The sequence below is a fragment of the Thunnus albacares genome, chromosome 21 (assembly GCF_914725855.1).
Source record: "Thunnus albacares chromosome 21, fThuAlb1.1, whole genome shotgun sequence".
In the NCBI taxonomy this organism is placed as follows: Eukaryota; Metazoa; Chordata; class Actinopteri; order Scombriformes; family Scombridae; genus Thunnus; species Thunnus albacares.
This window is the reverse complement of record NC_058126.1, coordinates 1,036,891-1,054,665: the sequence shown is the minus strand read 5'-3', so window position 1 is coordinate 1,054,665 and position 17,775 is coordinate 1,036,891. Positions and strand designations below refer to the sequence as shown.

The window sequence follows — 17,775 nt, the reverse complement described above, 5'->3', positions numbered from 1 at the left end:
GAGGTCTATACTACGAAGCAAGTTCAACATATCCAGGCTTTCTTTGCGTGAGCTGGCTCGACAAACCCTAAACTCGCGATCAGAGATAAGTGGTATCACAACAGTGGATATGAACTTTCTTTATTAACTCCGGCTTTCTGCTTCAGGCTCAGTGCGCGTCCCCATGAAAGGCGGCGTTTGGCGTCATTTGACTCTTTTTCCACACAACATTGACCAATCACGTGCCGCCTGCTTCAGTCAGGAGGAACAGGTCATTATAACGGAGAGCTATGAATAATATAAATACATGATCACAGCAACATGAGACAAGAGAGGAATGCTGGCAGAAAATTGCTGATCGTGTAAATTTGTTAATTAAAAAACTCATTTATAATCAGTTAATATACTTATTTTACCACCACTTTTGCCACTCTCCGTGCCTCCCACATCAAGAGGACTTAAACTTAAAACTTGATGCAGCATATTTAAAAATTATACTCAAGAAGTGCATTCAGATTTGACTCTGTCCCATAATGAAGGATCACTGGAAACCTCTTAGTTTAGTTTAACTGGTTTTTAGTCAAATCAAAGTGAAGTTAATTTTATAGATTGAATAGGCTATTACCTGTGATAAATACCAATAAACTAATCACATTTATTGTATTTCTTTTGTTCAAAGTATTTTTTCATTAGTTTTGGTTTTATTAGTTATTTTTTACGACTTGAAATAAGTTTGATATATTGTAACAAAATCCCACAGTAACCCTAACCTCTTGCACCATTACAAATTTACAACACGACATCAAATCAATGGTAAATCTGATAAAAATCAATTTTCTAATTGGTGTTCTAATAGCTGCAGTAGCAGCAGCGTTAAACAGACTTTGCAGCAGGTAGTTGGTGAAAGGACGGCGCCTTTTATTGCCGATTTAAACCGAAACATAACCAGCTCCGGACCAGGTTCAGTTTGCAGCATCAGTTACCATGGTGATATAGTAAGTTAAAAGAGAGACACCTTTGTGACATTGAAAATCCTGCAGTGACCCACTAATCTCGCTTCGTAGTGCAGCCCTCTGGTTCATAACAGCTGACGGTTCGCTGTCTGTTAGCTAGCTCCGTTAGCTCCGGCAGCAGACCGTCAGAACAGCGGCTCCCCCTGCAGCCAGACCCGGTCACAGTACCGGGTCAGCACCGGGTCTTCTTGGTTATTGTGGGTGTGGTTTATTTGCTGTCTCGGTCCTACCGTCATGACCCCTTATTGTTCATATTGTAACGGTCTGTGTTCATGTTAGTGTTGAACTGTTATGATTGTTACTGTGAGAAACGTTAGTTTAGTTCAGACATAAGGTCTGCTGAGTTGAAGTACTGATATTTCCAGACTATCAGTGAACATGTTGTTGTCAGTTTAGACGCTGTAAAGCCGGTCTGTCATGTGAGTTACCTGTAGTGATCAGCGGGAGATAACACACCTGTAATTGGCTGGGAGTTAGGGGGGGGGGGGGGGGGGGGGGGGGGGGGGTTTATTAGTTCTGCTTCCTGTTTTGGGACGCTCGGCAGTTAGTTTTTTGTTACGAGAGGTAAAGAAAAATGAGAATTTCTCCTAGTAAGAATTGTATTGTAGATATCCAGAATGTTTATTCTAGATATCCAAAATGTGGATATCTGAAACTGAAAGCCCAACACACACGAATGGCAAAAGTGACGTCATTTGACTGGGAAGAATTGAATTATAGATATCTGAAATAAATATCCAGTCTAGCTATTAAATGTTAAAATGGCCACTTGTACTTTTTAAAGATTTATAGATATCTTAAATGTATTTTTGACTAGTACAATCAAAGTTGTAGATATTTTGAAAGTAAGAATGTTATTGTGGATATCTTTAATTACCATTCTGACCAGTGAGAATATTATTTTTGACTGGGAGAATTGCTATTCTGGATATCTAAAATGTAATTACAGACAGGAGTGTGGTTCTATTAAATGTTAAAACGACTTGCCATACCAACAAAAAAATAAAAAATAAAATGAGCTAGAACTACACTGAACTATGGGTCCATTTAAGTTTCAAGTCAAACACCAACATCTTACATACCTGCATTATCATGTTAACACTAGTACAATAAAATATATTGAATCATAAATATAATTTCTATATTAAGAAAGGGATCATAGTAACCTAAATACTAATCAATATTAGACTGCAACCATCTATATTTATTCAAGTTGTCTACAGGACACATTAAAGCTACAATAACTTTTTTCACTCATGTAATTGAACAGTTCTGGTCAACTGTTATCTGTAATTTATGCTTCAGATGTGTTTATTACCTGATGTGAATCATTGTGTGTCCTTACTAAAGTATTAATAACTATATTTGCATGTATGTTTAGATTTGCCTGCAGGTGAAGGAACAACAACCTGCTGCTACTCTACAACCTGCAGACACCATCAGCTGGAACAGATCCTGAATGATGTGAGTCCATCGAGGCAACAGCTATAGATCCTGTCTGATATGATGAGGACAGAGATAGTCAGCAGAGGTCATATCAGGTCAAATAAGACTCTACATTTACACAATGACAGGATGGGAGACGTTCCCATCACCACCACATGAATGCAGAGAAAATCAAGAGAAGCAGGGTGGTATATTCCAAGCTAATCAGTAATGGACTCAATGACTAGAAAAACTGCAGATAAATACTCAAAATCCATGAAAACAGTCCAGAACATTCTGGTCACATGACATCATGGAAGGAGTCATCTATCAATAACCAAGTGCCAGTGTCTTATATGTTACTAACAGGTAGTTTCATTGTTTGATACGTGATTCGTGTGTTTGAAAAGTAATTTTAATTTATGAAAATAAAAATAATTTGGTCTTGAAACCATTATGTTGTCCATATTTTTACTGTAGAATGAGCAGGTGGTGATGAGGCAGCACTGGTGGGGTAATGTCTTCTAATCTCACCTCTTTTACATAACCAACATATTACTGTCATAGTCATTTTCTATGGTGTGACTATTGTGTTGGTTACTTGTAATGCGTGTGTGGGTGCGTGCACGGCTGTGCTGACTGGTGATAATAATGAATATGATGGTGATATAGACTTGCAGCAGGATGTGTTCTGGTTGTGGATGTTTGTTGTTTGCTGTTGTTTCATCTGTATGTTTATGTGTAAATAGGTTTGGTGTGTTGTGTGTGAATGTTAGTGTGGGATCTGAGGGGTTAATCTGAGCATGTGTAGCATGCGTGTGTGTATGTGTGTGTGTATGTGTGTATGTGTGTGTGTATGTGTGTGTATGTTTGTGTGTGTGTGTGTGGTTGTGTATGTGTATGGTTGTGTATGTGTGCGTGTGTGTATGTTTGTGTGTGTGTGTGTGTGTGTGTGTATGTGTGTATGTGTGTGTGTATATTTGTGTGTGTATGTGTGCGTGTGTGTATGTTTGTGTGTGTGTGTGTGTGTGTGTGTATGTGTGTATGTGTGTGTATGTGTGTGTGTGTGTGTGTATGTGTGTGTGTGTGTGTGTGTGTTCATCAACTAGAGAGGGGGCAGCTTTGCTCGGGTTTGCAGGTGTCATCCTGCATCATTTGGTTTCTGTTGGCGTTTTTCCATCTTCTACATCTGATAAAGTTCTGCTAATCACCGTCTAAAATTACTCTGAACTTCACAGCTCAACAGTTTGACTTCCTCATTTTACCAAAAAACACTCCACCCCTGCTGTTCCCAAAGAGACCAAACCAGACCACCTGACAGTGAAGGAATTATCAACAATGGAAACAATTAATGATCAATTATCAATAAAGTCAGGCTCTACTGAGGATAAACACTCTAATAAAAATGTTCTGATGTCTCTTCAGGTGAGTGAACAGTGAAATGCGGACTACATCACAGCCCCTCCAAATGTAAACTCATTGAAGATCACAGTTACAACGTTCTCTGTCCTGAAGCCTTTAAAATACAGCTGGAAGTGAGTATTTCTAACAGTTTGTAATACCTGATAAAAGTCTTTGTAACATGATTCATAAAACTGCTGTTTGTTTCTGTTAGTTAACTTTGGATTCTGGTTTTCAGAAAGCAGATTTTGATCTGGACTTTGGACCAAATTATCACCCAACGTTTGAGGTCCGCCTGCCTGTAAACACAGACGAAGTGACTTTGAAGGTCCAGGACCAAAGAAATACAGAGGTCTGGGAGCATGAAGTGGATCTGACTGGTAAATATTTCATCCTCCTGCAGTAACACTCCACCTGATATTAGAATACAGCAGTTATTGATTGATCCATGATGCCTTTATTCTCTTCTGCCTCAGATCATTAAGTCTTCATGTTCCACTGTTTGTTTGTTTTTTAACCAGTTTTGAAGGATCTTGTTGGTCAGTGGTGTTAAAAACATGAAAGACATGGCTGTCAGAAAGGTTGTAAACTTCACCTTAGGGTCAAATTAATGAGTCAAAAATCTTGAAGTAAACAGTACTTTATCAAAGTCTCAGTGCTGACTGCTGAGTGTTGGAAGATAAGGACTACAATCATGTCTACCCACAAAGCACTGAATCAGCCAATAGCAGGTGTCACATCAGTCATCACAGCTTCTTGCACACTTTGAGTCCATTTACACCTCATAATGCAGGTGTAAATGCAGCAGAACACATTGTGATCTAAACATTTGGAGGTGGTCAGTCTCACACTGTGATCAGATCTCAGCCAGTAAATGACTTCTGTACAGTGTGACACATTGTTTAGAGATAAACTTGCACAGCATGTTGAAAGGTTACCTGACTCCTCCCCTTCCTGCAAGCCTCTTGTCAAAACACACACACACACACATATATATATCAAAAGAAGAGAAAGAAAGAAAACAGAGAGCCCTCAAAGCCGTAAATATCAAATGATATCAGTGTATTAAGTCTACTTTTAAAAATACTTTATATGATTTATTATTTATTTGAATACTTTATAATTTTCAGTCTGGAGCGAAGAGCAACCAACCAACTCCGATCAGACCTTAAAACCTGCTGTTAACCCACTGCTGATCACTGGTGAGTAAATTAATCAACTAATGTACTTTAGTACAATTTACTTTACTTGAGTATTTCCATGTGATGCTACTTTCTACATTTCAGAGGGAAATATTGTACTTTCTACTCCACTACATTTATTTGACAGCTTTAGTTACTTTTCAGATGAAGATTTGACACAATGGATAATATAACAAGCTTTTAAAATACAACACATTGTTAAAGATGAAACCAGTGGTTTCTTACAAGAAGCAGTGTGTAGTCGGGGTCACATTTCACATGTCTATGAGTTGTTAACAGCTCCACCAAATAGTGATTTTTCCCTCTAAACTTCTCACATGCTTTCATTTCAATAAATGTTCAAATGATCCAATATTTCAGCAAAAATCAGTTTAAATGACTTTAACTACAACCATCACAAAGATAAACTTTGACTCTGGTTTAAATCCAACAAACAGACTTCAGATAAACATCTGTGTGGTTCTTAACTGTGACTTCTCTCTGTTTGAACTGCAGCAGTGATTCACGTTACATCACTGTGAGGACGCAGAAACCAGGAAAAGAACAAAGGAAACAACGTTTGAAGACGTCAACTAAATAATTAATCAGTAAACTAATCAGCAGATTGATCAATAATCATTATTAGCAGCTCTAATATTAACACTCACCCTGCCTCAGACTGTTTCCTCCTTCTGCTCTGTCGACTTTAAAATGGAGTCTGACTGAATACTTTCACTTTACTCCCTGTTTGCTCCTCCTGCCTTCTTCTTTACTGGAAGTCACGTGTGTATGTGTGTGTGTGTGTGTGTGTGTGTGTGTGTGTGTGTATCTATATTTAACATTTATTTATGTCTTTTCTAATATTTTATGATCCTGTGTGTTCTTCATTACATGTTTGTGCATTTTGGTGAAAGTGACTTTTTTTTAGCTGAACATTTTTGTGTAGGTGTATTTTTTCTGATATGTGTGTGTGTCAGTGATCACAGCCCCGCCCCCCCAGCGTCAGTGTGTTAAACATGATGATTCCTGCTGCCAGATGTACCCCCCCCACACACACACACACATACACATACACATACACACACACACACACACACACACACATACACACACACACACACACACACACACATACACACACACACACACACACACACACACACACACACACACACACACACACACACACACACACACACACAGGTTAGTACTTGTGAGGACTCTCATTGATGTGATGCATTCTCAACCTTATACACATTAAATCTAACCCACCTTACATATAAATCCTTCCCCTCAGACTCTTCCTGAAAAGAATGAATAACCTGTTTTGCATGTAGATGTTGACAGAGTGAATTTGACATCCCACATTCCTAAAACCTCATTTTAGTGTAACTATCTGAAATCCTGTTTAAAATCACATCAACACTGAAGACTTTGCTCTGAGAAATATTGAGAGATCAATGAAGGAAACCTTGTAAATTTCAGACCAATCGTATCAAGGCAAAGCTCCTACTGAGTCTAATAAACAGTCAAAAACTACAGACTTCAGATCATTTATCATCATTATAGATTATATTGTTTTTAACCATAATGTCTGCTAGTTTTCCCTTCAGCTGTGCTGCTCCTGCGAGGTGCAGACAGGTAGAACTCAGCATCACACCTGTCAATCATCTCAGGTGATCAGCTGGTCAACATGTCGTCGTTCTGGGGAGAACATGATGAACTCACCTGTGCAGATCTCTGGTGATTTGATTAGTCACTCTTCATGTTTTCTCTCCTTCACACTGTTCATATGCTGATGTGAAGGTAACATCTGTCCAGTCTGTCACTGTTCAACCCAACAGTTTCCACCATGAAGCCTCCACATCAGTCTTGGCCCTGTGCATATATACATTAACAACCTCTACAAACCTGAGTCACATTTACTGTCTGCTTAAACACACTAGAGAGTAAAATCACTTCTGATTTACCTGAACAGGTAAACATGGTAATACTCTGGCACCTTATTAAGTATGGTGGCAATTGTCCTTTTATCACCATGATGCTCTGTACAGCCAGGTACCACCATGATAATCACTGAAGTAATCTGGTACTACTGTAGTACACTAATGTACTGTATGTACTACAGTTTAATGTAGGTCTATACAATCAGATCTGATGCTGTGACTCCTTCATAAAATACTTAACAGGAAGAATTAAGAAAATACTTTTATATAAAACAAATATATTTTAGAAAATGTATAAGTTCAGAGGTTTCTTGAATTGTTGGAGTTGGAGAATAAATTACATCTTCAGCTGACACTGAAAAACTACTGATTACTGCTAAAACCTTCACAGACATGATTTCAGATATATATATATATATATATATATATATATATATATATATATATATATATATATATATAGATATAGATATATATGTTGTATTAGCAGAGAGACACAGAGTTCAGAGAGACTGTAATCTCACCCTGGACTTAGTCTCTGGTTCCTGCTGTAAACACTCACAGGCTGCATCCTCTCTACAGAGTACAAATGAACATTTTAACCTTTTAGACAATGTTAAGAACAAGGAGTCTTTACTGTGTTTCAGCTGAGGGAGCCTTCAGACAGGATCAGGAAGATTGGTCCAAATAAGATAAGGGTGTTGTTTTTTCAGCAGATGCAAAGAATCTACTTAGATTTGTTTCAGCACACAAGCAAAATATAATATTCTCAAAAGGAGCTAAACTATGAAAAATACACAAAGTCACAACAAATCTGAAAATCTACCTTCTTCCTTCCTTACAAGAGATTTTATACTCCTAAATAACAGCAGGTTTTCTTTAATCTCATCATATCAACATAGTACACAAATTAACAGATTTTAACAGATTTTGCAAAACATCTTAGAGGTAAACTCGTACGTCATCTCGTATCTTCATGTGTCTTAAAACTCAAGCAGCAACGCTCAGAGTTTAATGACCAAATAAGGAAACAAGACAGTTTGACAGTGTGAGCAGAGGTGAAGGAGGTTAGAACAAATGTCACGTCAGCTTTTAGATGTGAGAGGCCACAATATGTCTTTAGGTACAAAAACAGGCTCCTACTTCCTGTTTCAGGCACAATGTGAGCTGCACAGTTAGCACGTACTGAAAACCACAAACTGTTACTGAGAAGTCACAGTGGAAAGTCTCCAACCTCAATAATACAAACAATATTTCTAAAAACGCTTGTTATCTAAAAACATTATATAAAATTATTATCAAAAACAGTAAAAAGAGATTATAAAAGTAAAAAAGGGTTATCAAAAACACTTCCTTAAAACACACATTATCATAATAATACTTAAAAAAGAGACGATTGATGATACTTGAGTATATTTAAAACTCTCATATTAATGCAACAACTTAAGCAAATTAAAGTCTAAAAACTGAAAACAGATTTGTGTATCAGAACTGTTGGGCCGTGGCTACAAGTTTGGCTATCAGCAATAATTAATGATTATCAAAGATAATTGTTAATTATAAAAATCAATACAATTATTAATAAGAATTAATAATAACGGGGCACCACCCTGGACTCAGGGAAAAAGATAGCCAATTCAGTCTCAAAGTGTACTAATCTATGAATTTGGGACTTTGATTAATAATTAATTTAATAACTATAAACAAAATCACCATATCAATAGCTAGTTAAGGTTGAAGGATTTGGAGTTCTTTACAGAGCAGAGGTTGGCAAAACTCATTCTTGTGCAACATTAAAACAGACAACAGGTATATCCAAAAGCATTTATTTAACAAAAGGGTAAAAGCAACACACAATACTAATCTAGCTAAGTGTACCTATATACAAGTGTGAGTGTGTGTGTGTGTGTGTGTGTGTGTGTGTGTGTAGGGAAGACAATAGCAAGATGGCTGCAGTCACCTGGTGACTGAGCACATGGCATGCCGACAATTTGGCTGATAAAGGGAACTACAGAGATAAAAGGCCAGACCATGTGATGTCTTGAACCAAAGTTCGCCAAACTAGGTTTTAACCTCTTAACTGTGTGGTTCTCTATTCAAGACCAATTGGTGTATGCTAAGGGTGCCAGGTTAAGATGAGGTTAGTTGCATGCAAGGCCTAGTTACTGGATGTAACATGTGTTAAGCATGCTAACATTAACCTAGCGGTGTGGCTATGCAGTAACCTGACTATAAGCAACAAGGACATCAATGTTCAATGTATAACCTTAACCAAATCAATACACGTACAGTACATTGTTTGAGTTAAACATTCTTGCTTAGCCGGATTATGCTTCACTGCATTGCTAGGCTATGCCCAGTTGTTACCAGTCCATGAAGGAAGAGATGCTTTGTGGTGTCCTGCTTTGTAGCCGGTGAATCCGTGGGTGAGTCAGGCTGAGAAGGCTTTGGCTCTGAAGCTGAAAGATGCAGGCGTTGCTGGGGAGACAGCACTCCAGTCGTGCAGAGGGCCCAGGTCACTCCTTGGTGTAGAGTTAGCGGCAAGCTAACTCCATTCCGCGGCTCCTGTACTTGTTAAACTGGCCAGCAGACTTGTGTGTTAGCTGCTGGCACAAGGAAACTTAGTTTCTGAGTCTTAGGCAGGCTCTTGCGTCTTCTGCCGTAAAGAAGTGTGTGTGTCTGCTGTGAGCAGGCCACACAAGAGAGCAGAGAGCTGCTCCAGCAGCTGCTGGAGGTGTGAAAGAGAGCAAGGAGCTGCTCCTGCAGCTGAAGGAGAAAGAGAGCAAGGAGCTGCTCCTGCTGCAGCTCGTGGAGAAAAGAGAAAGATAAGAGAGGAATCTCTAGTTTTGATAACCTGGATCCATGGGTGGAGCTTCACACTTTGGGTGCAAACCCCCAGGGCTCAGGTTTCATGGAGTCTTGAAACATGTGGTAAACTGTGGTCTACATGTAGTCCCAACATCCCCCCTTTGGTCCTAGGATTGCACCTGATGTGTGATCCTGGGAGCACAAACATACATGTACTGTATGGTCCACAGTTGAAAGAGTTCATTTGTCAGTTCATTCAAGTTTGTAACATCTGGGCAGTGGTTAACACTATCTATCTTGGCTAAGCAAGAACAGTCAGAGTTACAAAACAAAAGCATGATAGACAACAACAAAGGCATAGTCCTAAATAACATAACCTGGGTTTCTCATTACTCTTTGGGTCAGTGAGAACAGGAATGTTAGTGGTGTAACTTTGTTAAGGTGAGATGCAGAGAGAGTGGCACCTAAAATGATAAAGCCATTTCTGGAGTGTCCAAGAGTGTTTGTTGTTTCACTCATTGGATCTGATGACAATACTGACTACTCAATGTAGTACTCAGTCTGATCTTAGCAGACTTTACAATTTTGTCCTTCAGGCAAGTGTAGCTGCAGAAGGATGTCGTCATATTTCCAAAAATCCCAAAGTCCTAATGGCTGTATCGTTGTTTGTTTGGCACTATGTCCTAAACTTGTGGTAGGTGAGGACATGTGTATGACTACTTCTGAAAGTACCTAATCAAGTGTCCAGAGCTAGTGTTTTGCAAAGTGCTCCTATTGACAAAATACTACCAAGGAGTTGATCCAATTGTACTTGCAAAGTAGGACAGTGGTGTCTGAGCTGAATCAGAATTTAGGCTTTCCTCAACTAATAGCAGGCTGTCTGGCTATTACTGAGTTTAGAATAACTGAGGTTGCTACTGTTGCTAACAAACCCAAGTTTGCCTATGTAACTGCAGGAAAGGTGAGGCTCTGGTATCTGTCTTACTGTCAGTACAGGGGTGGACTGTGTTGCTGTCTAGAATTGTGAGAAGCGAGCTCTAGAGCTCTTGTGCCTTAAGTTTCTAACTTGTGGCTCAGGGCTGTAACGCTCCGTGTAGCCAGAGGGAGAGAGACATTCAGAGGCACTGTCACTGTCTGATAGATGGTGACCATGTACTGAACTGTGGTCAGAGATGCTGTGGTCATCATCTGATCTGTCCATTGTCTGGTCACACTTCTGGGCCAGAATCTCTGCGTATGGCCTTCTTAAGCTTCTACTGTGTGAATGCCTATCTCGACGCAGTTGGTGGGCATGGCGCTTACGCTCAGTGTCCCTATGCTGCCTTTTGTCACCCCCCTTTGGACTGTTCTGAGGGTGATCTTTTGAGGCAGCAGACCTGTATGACGCTTCAGTGTTTGAGCTGGCAGGCTCAATTGTTTTCCCTCCTGCTTTGGAAGTGACAGCAGTTTCCCAAGCCACCTGTGTCATCTTTCTTATCTCACGCAGTGAAGGGTTACCTTGGTGCGTCATAAGTACAACGTGAGTGCGTACGCATGGATGAAGGTTCTGCAAGAATATGGACTTGAAGGTGGGGTTTTCTTCTAAGCCTGGTGCATTCTTGCCCTGGAAGTACGCATGCCTCAAACGTTGGTAATAATCCCTGGGATGCTCACGACGGGAATGTTTAACTTGGAGGGCTGCAACCATTGATGTGGTCTCGTCAGCAGTAAAAGAGAATTCTTCTACTAGTGTTTGACGGAGCTCTTGGTAGTCATTTCTGACTCTGGAAGGTTGTGATTGTATAAACTTGTGTACAGCTTTAGAGCTGGTTTTCCACACAAGTTTAACTTTCTCACTTTGGGTTGCATGGGGCAGGTCAACTAGATTGTATTCTAGTTCTCTAAAGTAATCTTCAATGTGGTGATTACAGCTGTCTGGGTCAAAATGATCAATGTCCTTAGCTATAAGCTCAAGCACTTTAAGGCAGGGACACTGTGAAGTCATTTCTGGTGAAGACAAGACTAAACTAGCACTATCATGGACATGTGCATCACGTACTACAGTTCTCTCTGGTTGAAGGGCAGGGGCTGAACAACTGTTATCACTTTCCTGATAGTGCTGAGGAGAGGCTGAACAGTTCTGGGATGATCTAGTCCCCCCTTCGGAAGGATTAGCACGGATGAATGTGTCATGTATCGGTGGCTGAGAAAAACACTGGGCAGAATATCTTCTAGAGGATAAACTACATGTCTCTTCAGTGTCTGTTTCAGAGAGATGGGAACTCAGGTAGCTGTTAGCTCTGTCTCTGGAGGTCCCAACAGAACTTTGTTTTTTCTTCTTTCCTCTCCCATTAATCATCTCACGACCCCTCAGATTTATCTGCTGACCCTTTGGAGGGGCCCGACCCCTAGGTTGGGAACCACTGGACTAAACTAGCTAACTGTATATAAAGTAGTGTAAACTAGCTCCACCTCCAGCAGCTACAACAGTAACATGCTGCTCTAACACTGATGCTTCACTATTAATAATCTAATGATGTCATATATAATAATATATCAGTCAGAGGGACCAAACCAGTTTAATGTAGGTCTATACAGTCAGATCTGATGCTGTGACTCCTTCATAAAATACTTAACAGGAAGAATTAAGAAAATACCTTTATATAAAACAAATATATTTTATAAAATGTATAAGTTTAGAGGTTTCTTGAATTGTTGGAGTTGGAGAGTAAATTACACCTTCAGTTGACACTGAAAAACTACTGATTACTGCTAAAACCTTCACAGACATGATTTCAGATATATATATATATATATATATATATATATATATATATATATATATATATATATATATGTTGTATTAGCAGAGAGACACAGAGCTCAGAGAGACTGTAATCTCACCCTGGACTTAGTCTCTGGTTCCTGCTGTAAACACTCACAGGCTGCATCCTCTCTACAGAGAACAAATGAACATTTTAACATTTTAGACAATGTTAAGAACAAGGAGTCTTTACTGTGTTTCAGCTGAGGGAGCCTTCAGACAGGATCAGGAAGATCGGTCCAAATAAGATAAGGGTGTTGTTTTTTCAGCAGATGCAAAGAATCTACTTAGATTTGTTTCAGCACACAAGCAAAATATAATATTCTCAAAAGGAGCTAAACTATGAAAAACACAAAGTCACAACAAATCTGAAAATCTACCTTCTTCCTTCCTTATAAGAGATTTTATACTCCTAAATAACAGCAGGTTTTCATTAATCTCATCATATCAACATAGTACACAAATTAACAGATTTTAACAGATTTTGCAAAACATCTTAGAGGTAAACTCGTACGTCATCTCGTATCTTCATGTGTCTTAAAACTCAAGCAGCAACGCTCAGAGTTTAATGACCAAATAAGGAAACAAGACAGTTTGACAGTGTGAGCAGAGGTGAAGGAGGTTAGAACAAATGTCACGTCAGCTTTTAGATGTGAGAGGCCACAATATGTCTTTAGGTACAAAAACAGGCTCCTACTTCCTGTTTCAGGCACAATGTGAGCTGCACAGTTAGCACGTACTGAAAACCACAAACTGTTACTGAGAAGTCACAGTGGAAAGTCTCCACCCTCAATAATACAAACAATATTTCTAAAAACGCTTGTTATCTAAAAACATTATATAAAATTATTATCAAAAACAGTAAAAAGAGATTATAAAAGTAAAAAAGGGTTATCAAAAACACTTCCTTAAAACACACATTATCATAATAATACTTAAAAAAGAGACGATTGATGATACTTGAGTATATTTAAAACTCTCATATCAAGCTCATAATACTTATGTACTTTTACTGCAATACTTTAACTACATCAAGCTCATAATACTTATGTACTTTTACTGCAATACTTTAACTACATCAAGCTCATAATACTTATGTACTTTTACTGCAATACTTGACACAATGGATAATATAAAAATGGAGTCTGACTGAATACTTTAAACATTACTTCCTGTTTGTTCCTCACCCCTCCCTTCTTCTTCTTTACTGGAAGTCACGTGTGTGTGTGTGTGTGTGTGTGTGTGTGTGTGTGTGTGTGTGTGTATTTAACATTTATTTATGTCTTTTCTAATATTTTATGATCCTGTGTGTTCTTCATTATGATTTTATTTTGGAGAGTAAATTACACCTTCAGCTGACACTGAAAAACTACTGATTACTGCTAAAACCTTCACAGACATGATTTCAGATATATATATATATATATATATATATATATATATATATATATATATATATATATATATATATATATATATGTGTGTGTGTGTATATGTTGTATTAGCAGATGCTAAACAGTCTTTAAAGTCTGTTTGGGAACCATAAGACTTGTAAGAATAAGCAGAACTATTACTAATGAACTGAACCCCATAAACACCTTTAATAACTATGGCTGAAGATCATTTTTCTGTACATACATCAGAAACTCTACGTCCTTCTTACAATTCAAACTTTTACACAAATATTTCCTTCTGAATAAAGATTGTAAACATTAACGTCTCAACAGTCGACCTTATTGTTCCCTCTGAACTCTGTATAACTTGTTAGTCTACATGTAAAATATGTTTACTCTTGTTACTCTGTGCTTAATGTTGTATTCTTGGAGGTGACTTTCTTCTGCTGTTTCCTACTAAAATAACATAAAAACTGACTGAAATGAAATGAAGACTTGTGGATGTTTTTTATTCATGTGCATGAAGACATTCTGCTCTGTTCAGTGCAGCAGACCAGACACACGTTGGAGAATTCAAAACTACTTTCAGGACTTTTTTAATTAATCTGTGCTTTCAGTTAATGGATTCAATAATAAATGACACTAAAGCCAACTGACCCATCTCATCATTACCGTGAACGTTTGACCCTCGCAGGCCTCCGTCCATCTACATGCGGCTGATAATGGAAGTGAACTGGAAGGTCTGGTTCAGGTTAGTTCTGCTGTTTTCAGTTTAGGTTTTAATCTGTGACCACGAGACAAACAACAACCTGCTGGATCCAATATTTATTTATATCAATCTATCAAAAACTAATTATGATGCAAATTATTATTGTGTCTTTTTTCTGTTAATACACTAACGCTACTTAAATCACAGAGCCAGAAATATTGATTTGCATCTTCACTAATCGTCCTGATTGATGTTTGAAACCTGCATCTTCTCAGGAGAATATTGACTGTAAATACAAATATAGATTAAATCATTAATAGGTATTTGTAAACCCTGAGTACTATCTGCAGGTTAAGAAGGGAGGGCAGCAGCCTGAGAGGCGAAACCCGGGGCAAAGAAAGGCTGCAGACCAACGGCTGCTGTTCGTGAGGCTTCATCACTGCGAGCGTCTGGATTCTCACAGAGACGATAAACTGAAACCGTCTTCACACTTCAGTCTGTGTGTTGAAGATTTATTGATGAAATGACACAAGGACAAACTTTAAAAACCTGCTGCTGTAATACTGTCACTGAGGTCAAAGGTCACCACATGTGAAAACAACAGATATGTTACATATCAACATGTCAATCAACACGTTTCCTGTTCCTGTCATCACTTATTGTTCCATTAGTGTCGATGTGTTTGCAGTCGTATGTTAAGACTCATTTTCACTTTTTACTCATTTTCACTTAGAAATCCAGGATCTGATTGTTTGTTTGTTTCTTTGTTTATAATCCAACTTCTCCTGGATTTCAGTTTCTTAAATAAATACCAATAATAAATTTACAGGTTTTATTATGTCAGAATAAAAACTGAAGATAACGAGCCGTCGTAGCTTCGCTGCTTTTTATTGTCCTGACATTTCACACAAGACGTCACTGAGTTCATAACGGTAACTCCAGGACTTTCCAGGTCATTACAGGACTTTCAAGGTCTGTCTTAGAAGTCCATCTTTACCTGAAATTCTTCTCTCTCCAAAGTTCAAAATATTCCAGGACATTCCAGGACTGTTTCAGTCTTTGTCGGGACAGAAGCTGAGTGAGTTTTAAAAAGCAACTCAGAGAGAAATGAGGCTGAAAATGAATTTGTGAAACATGAAAAAACAGAAAATGTGAGAGGAGAATCTGCTGGTTAATAAAAGTCGCTGTGAGCCGCAGAGAGCAGAAAACCTACTGAACCAAACAGTAAAAACAAACAAACAAACAAACAAACAAACACAGACTGCTGCTCCAATAAAACCTGATTGTCTCTAAAAGAACATTTAAGACGTCGCATCACTCCGTCCGAGAGAGAGAGAGAGAGTTTCCTGAGTGTCGGGCAGGTTTCACTGCGGCCTTCTTTTGAGTTTTGTGTCTTTGTGTTTTTTTCACCCAGCGTTTTGGCTGCAGGCGTCTGTGTGTTTTTACTTTTTGTCACTTTGTGCTCAGAGTCCTGCTGCCGTGTACATACGAGGTTTTATCAGGACTCTGCTGATGTGTACAGTCAGTCGACATGAAGCCTTTTTTTTTTATTTTTTTATTATTGGACGTAAACAGTGTGATGATGATGATGAAGATGTTTGGTTTTTGTTTTGTTTTTTGGGGGGAAAATGTTGAATCTGATTTAGAATCATTTACAGAAAATAAAATATTTTACATCTTGAAGAAGCGACACATCTCGTTATTTCTGATTCCATATCCAGAATGTGATTTCTAATAGCTGCACCAATCAATACTGTCACATTACCAATACATCACATGACTGTAAATGTTAAAGTTCATCAGGACGACGCTAACAGGATGTTCTGCTTTATTTCTCTGCTGCAGAAAAGTGATTTTATAAAGTAATTTTATCTCCATTTCAGCCTTAAATCATCAGTAACATCCTGTAATGAAATTCTTCTGGAATCTATTCATAAATATGCTTCTGCGAGCAGGTTGTTGTCCAGACTTTCTTTATTCTTTCGTTGTATTTACACCAAAATATTCTGGAAGGACGTCAGACAGTTTATCAAGAGACAAAGCAAAGACCAGGATTGCTGTTTTCTCGTATTGTCACTTGGTGGCGCTGTTTCCTTGTTTTTATATTTCACTTGATTTCAGTAATAAAGTGAAGGAATAAAGAAAACACAGATAATCTAAAGTGAGTAAATTTCCTGTAAACTTTCAACAAATTAATAAGAAATTATAAGAATAATGGAGCTTTAAAATAAAGCATAACCAAAAACTCAGACAGCGTCCTGGTGGTCCAGTGGTTCAACAAAAACATCTAACAGATTCAATCAAATATGGTTAATTTATACACAAAGACAGAAAAAATAACTACAATAAAAATAGATGTTATACATGAAGCTGAAGCTTGACACAGAATAAAAACACTGCAAGTTCATTTATTTCCACAGATGTTTATTAGAATTTGGTCTTTGTTTCCCACCATCATCATACCACCACCCTCCCTTCACAAGTCTATAAAACTTCTCAAAACCAACGTTACACAATGTTTTACACAAAACTAACACACACATACAGGAAGAAAATAAACCAGTAAAACACACATTAGATTCACATTTAAGATGTACAGCATATAAAACAACAATAATCAGTAGATCAGTGGATAAAATGAGTTTGAAGAAGTGATTTAAAGGAAGATAATGACTTATCAGACTGAGATCCTCAAACAGGTTGATCAAGAGCCCTGACAGCAAAGAGCAGGACCCATATTTATCTGTGCTGATAATCAGCACTAATTCATTTCCCACCACTCAGTGTCAACTTATAGAAAAACAAGCTGCATTCATGCAAATCCTGGCTTTATTGATTGAATGATCCATTAGTGTTAAACTGCTGATGGCAGAGATATATTTCAAAGAGCTGTAAGGACACATAAGTCAACAGGAGGTTTAGCTGGAGATGAGTTGGACAGTGGAGAAGATACATTTCATGTTTTTAATGAAGTTGTGTCCACAGTCCGTTTGCATCATTATCACTGTGTGCAGTGTTGTACAATACATGCAAGATGCTGCACTAATGTAGAAAACAAGATGTAAAGGATGTGATTGGATAGAGCTGGATCACACAACTGGATCACATGATCTCAC

At 38.2% G+C, this 17,775-nt stretch overlaps 1 protein-coding gene across 1 annotated transcript in view; it reads right to left on the bottom strand.

The window, feature by feature from the left end:
• LOC122972275 (circumsporozoite protein-like) overlaps positions 1-11,443 on the bottom strand; it is a 47,311-nt gene extending 35,868 nt beyond the window's left edge. Inside the window, exon 1 of the mRNA XM_044339272.1 lies at positions 11,438-11,443. The gene's annotated coding sequence lies outside the window, so the exon portion shown is untranslated. The remainder of the gene's footprint in view (positions 1-11,437) is intronic.
• Positions 11,444-17,775: the final 6,332 nt, after the last annotated feature.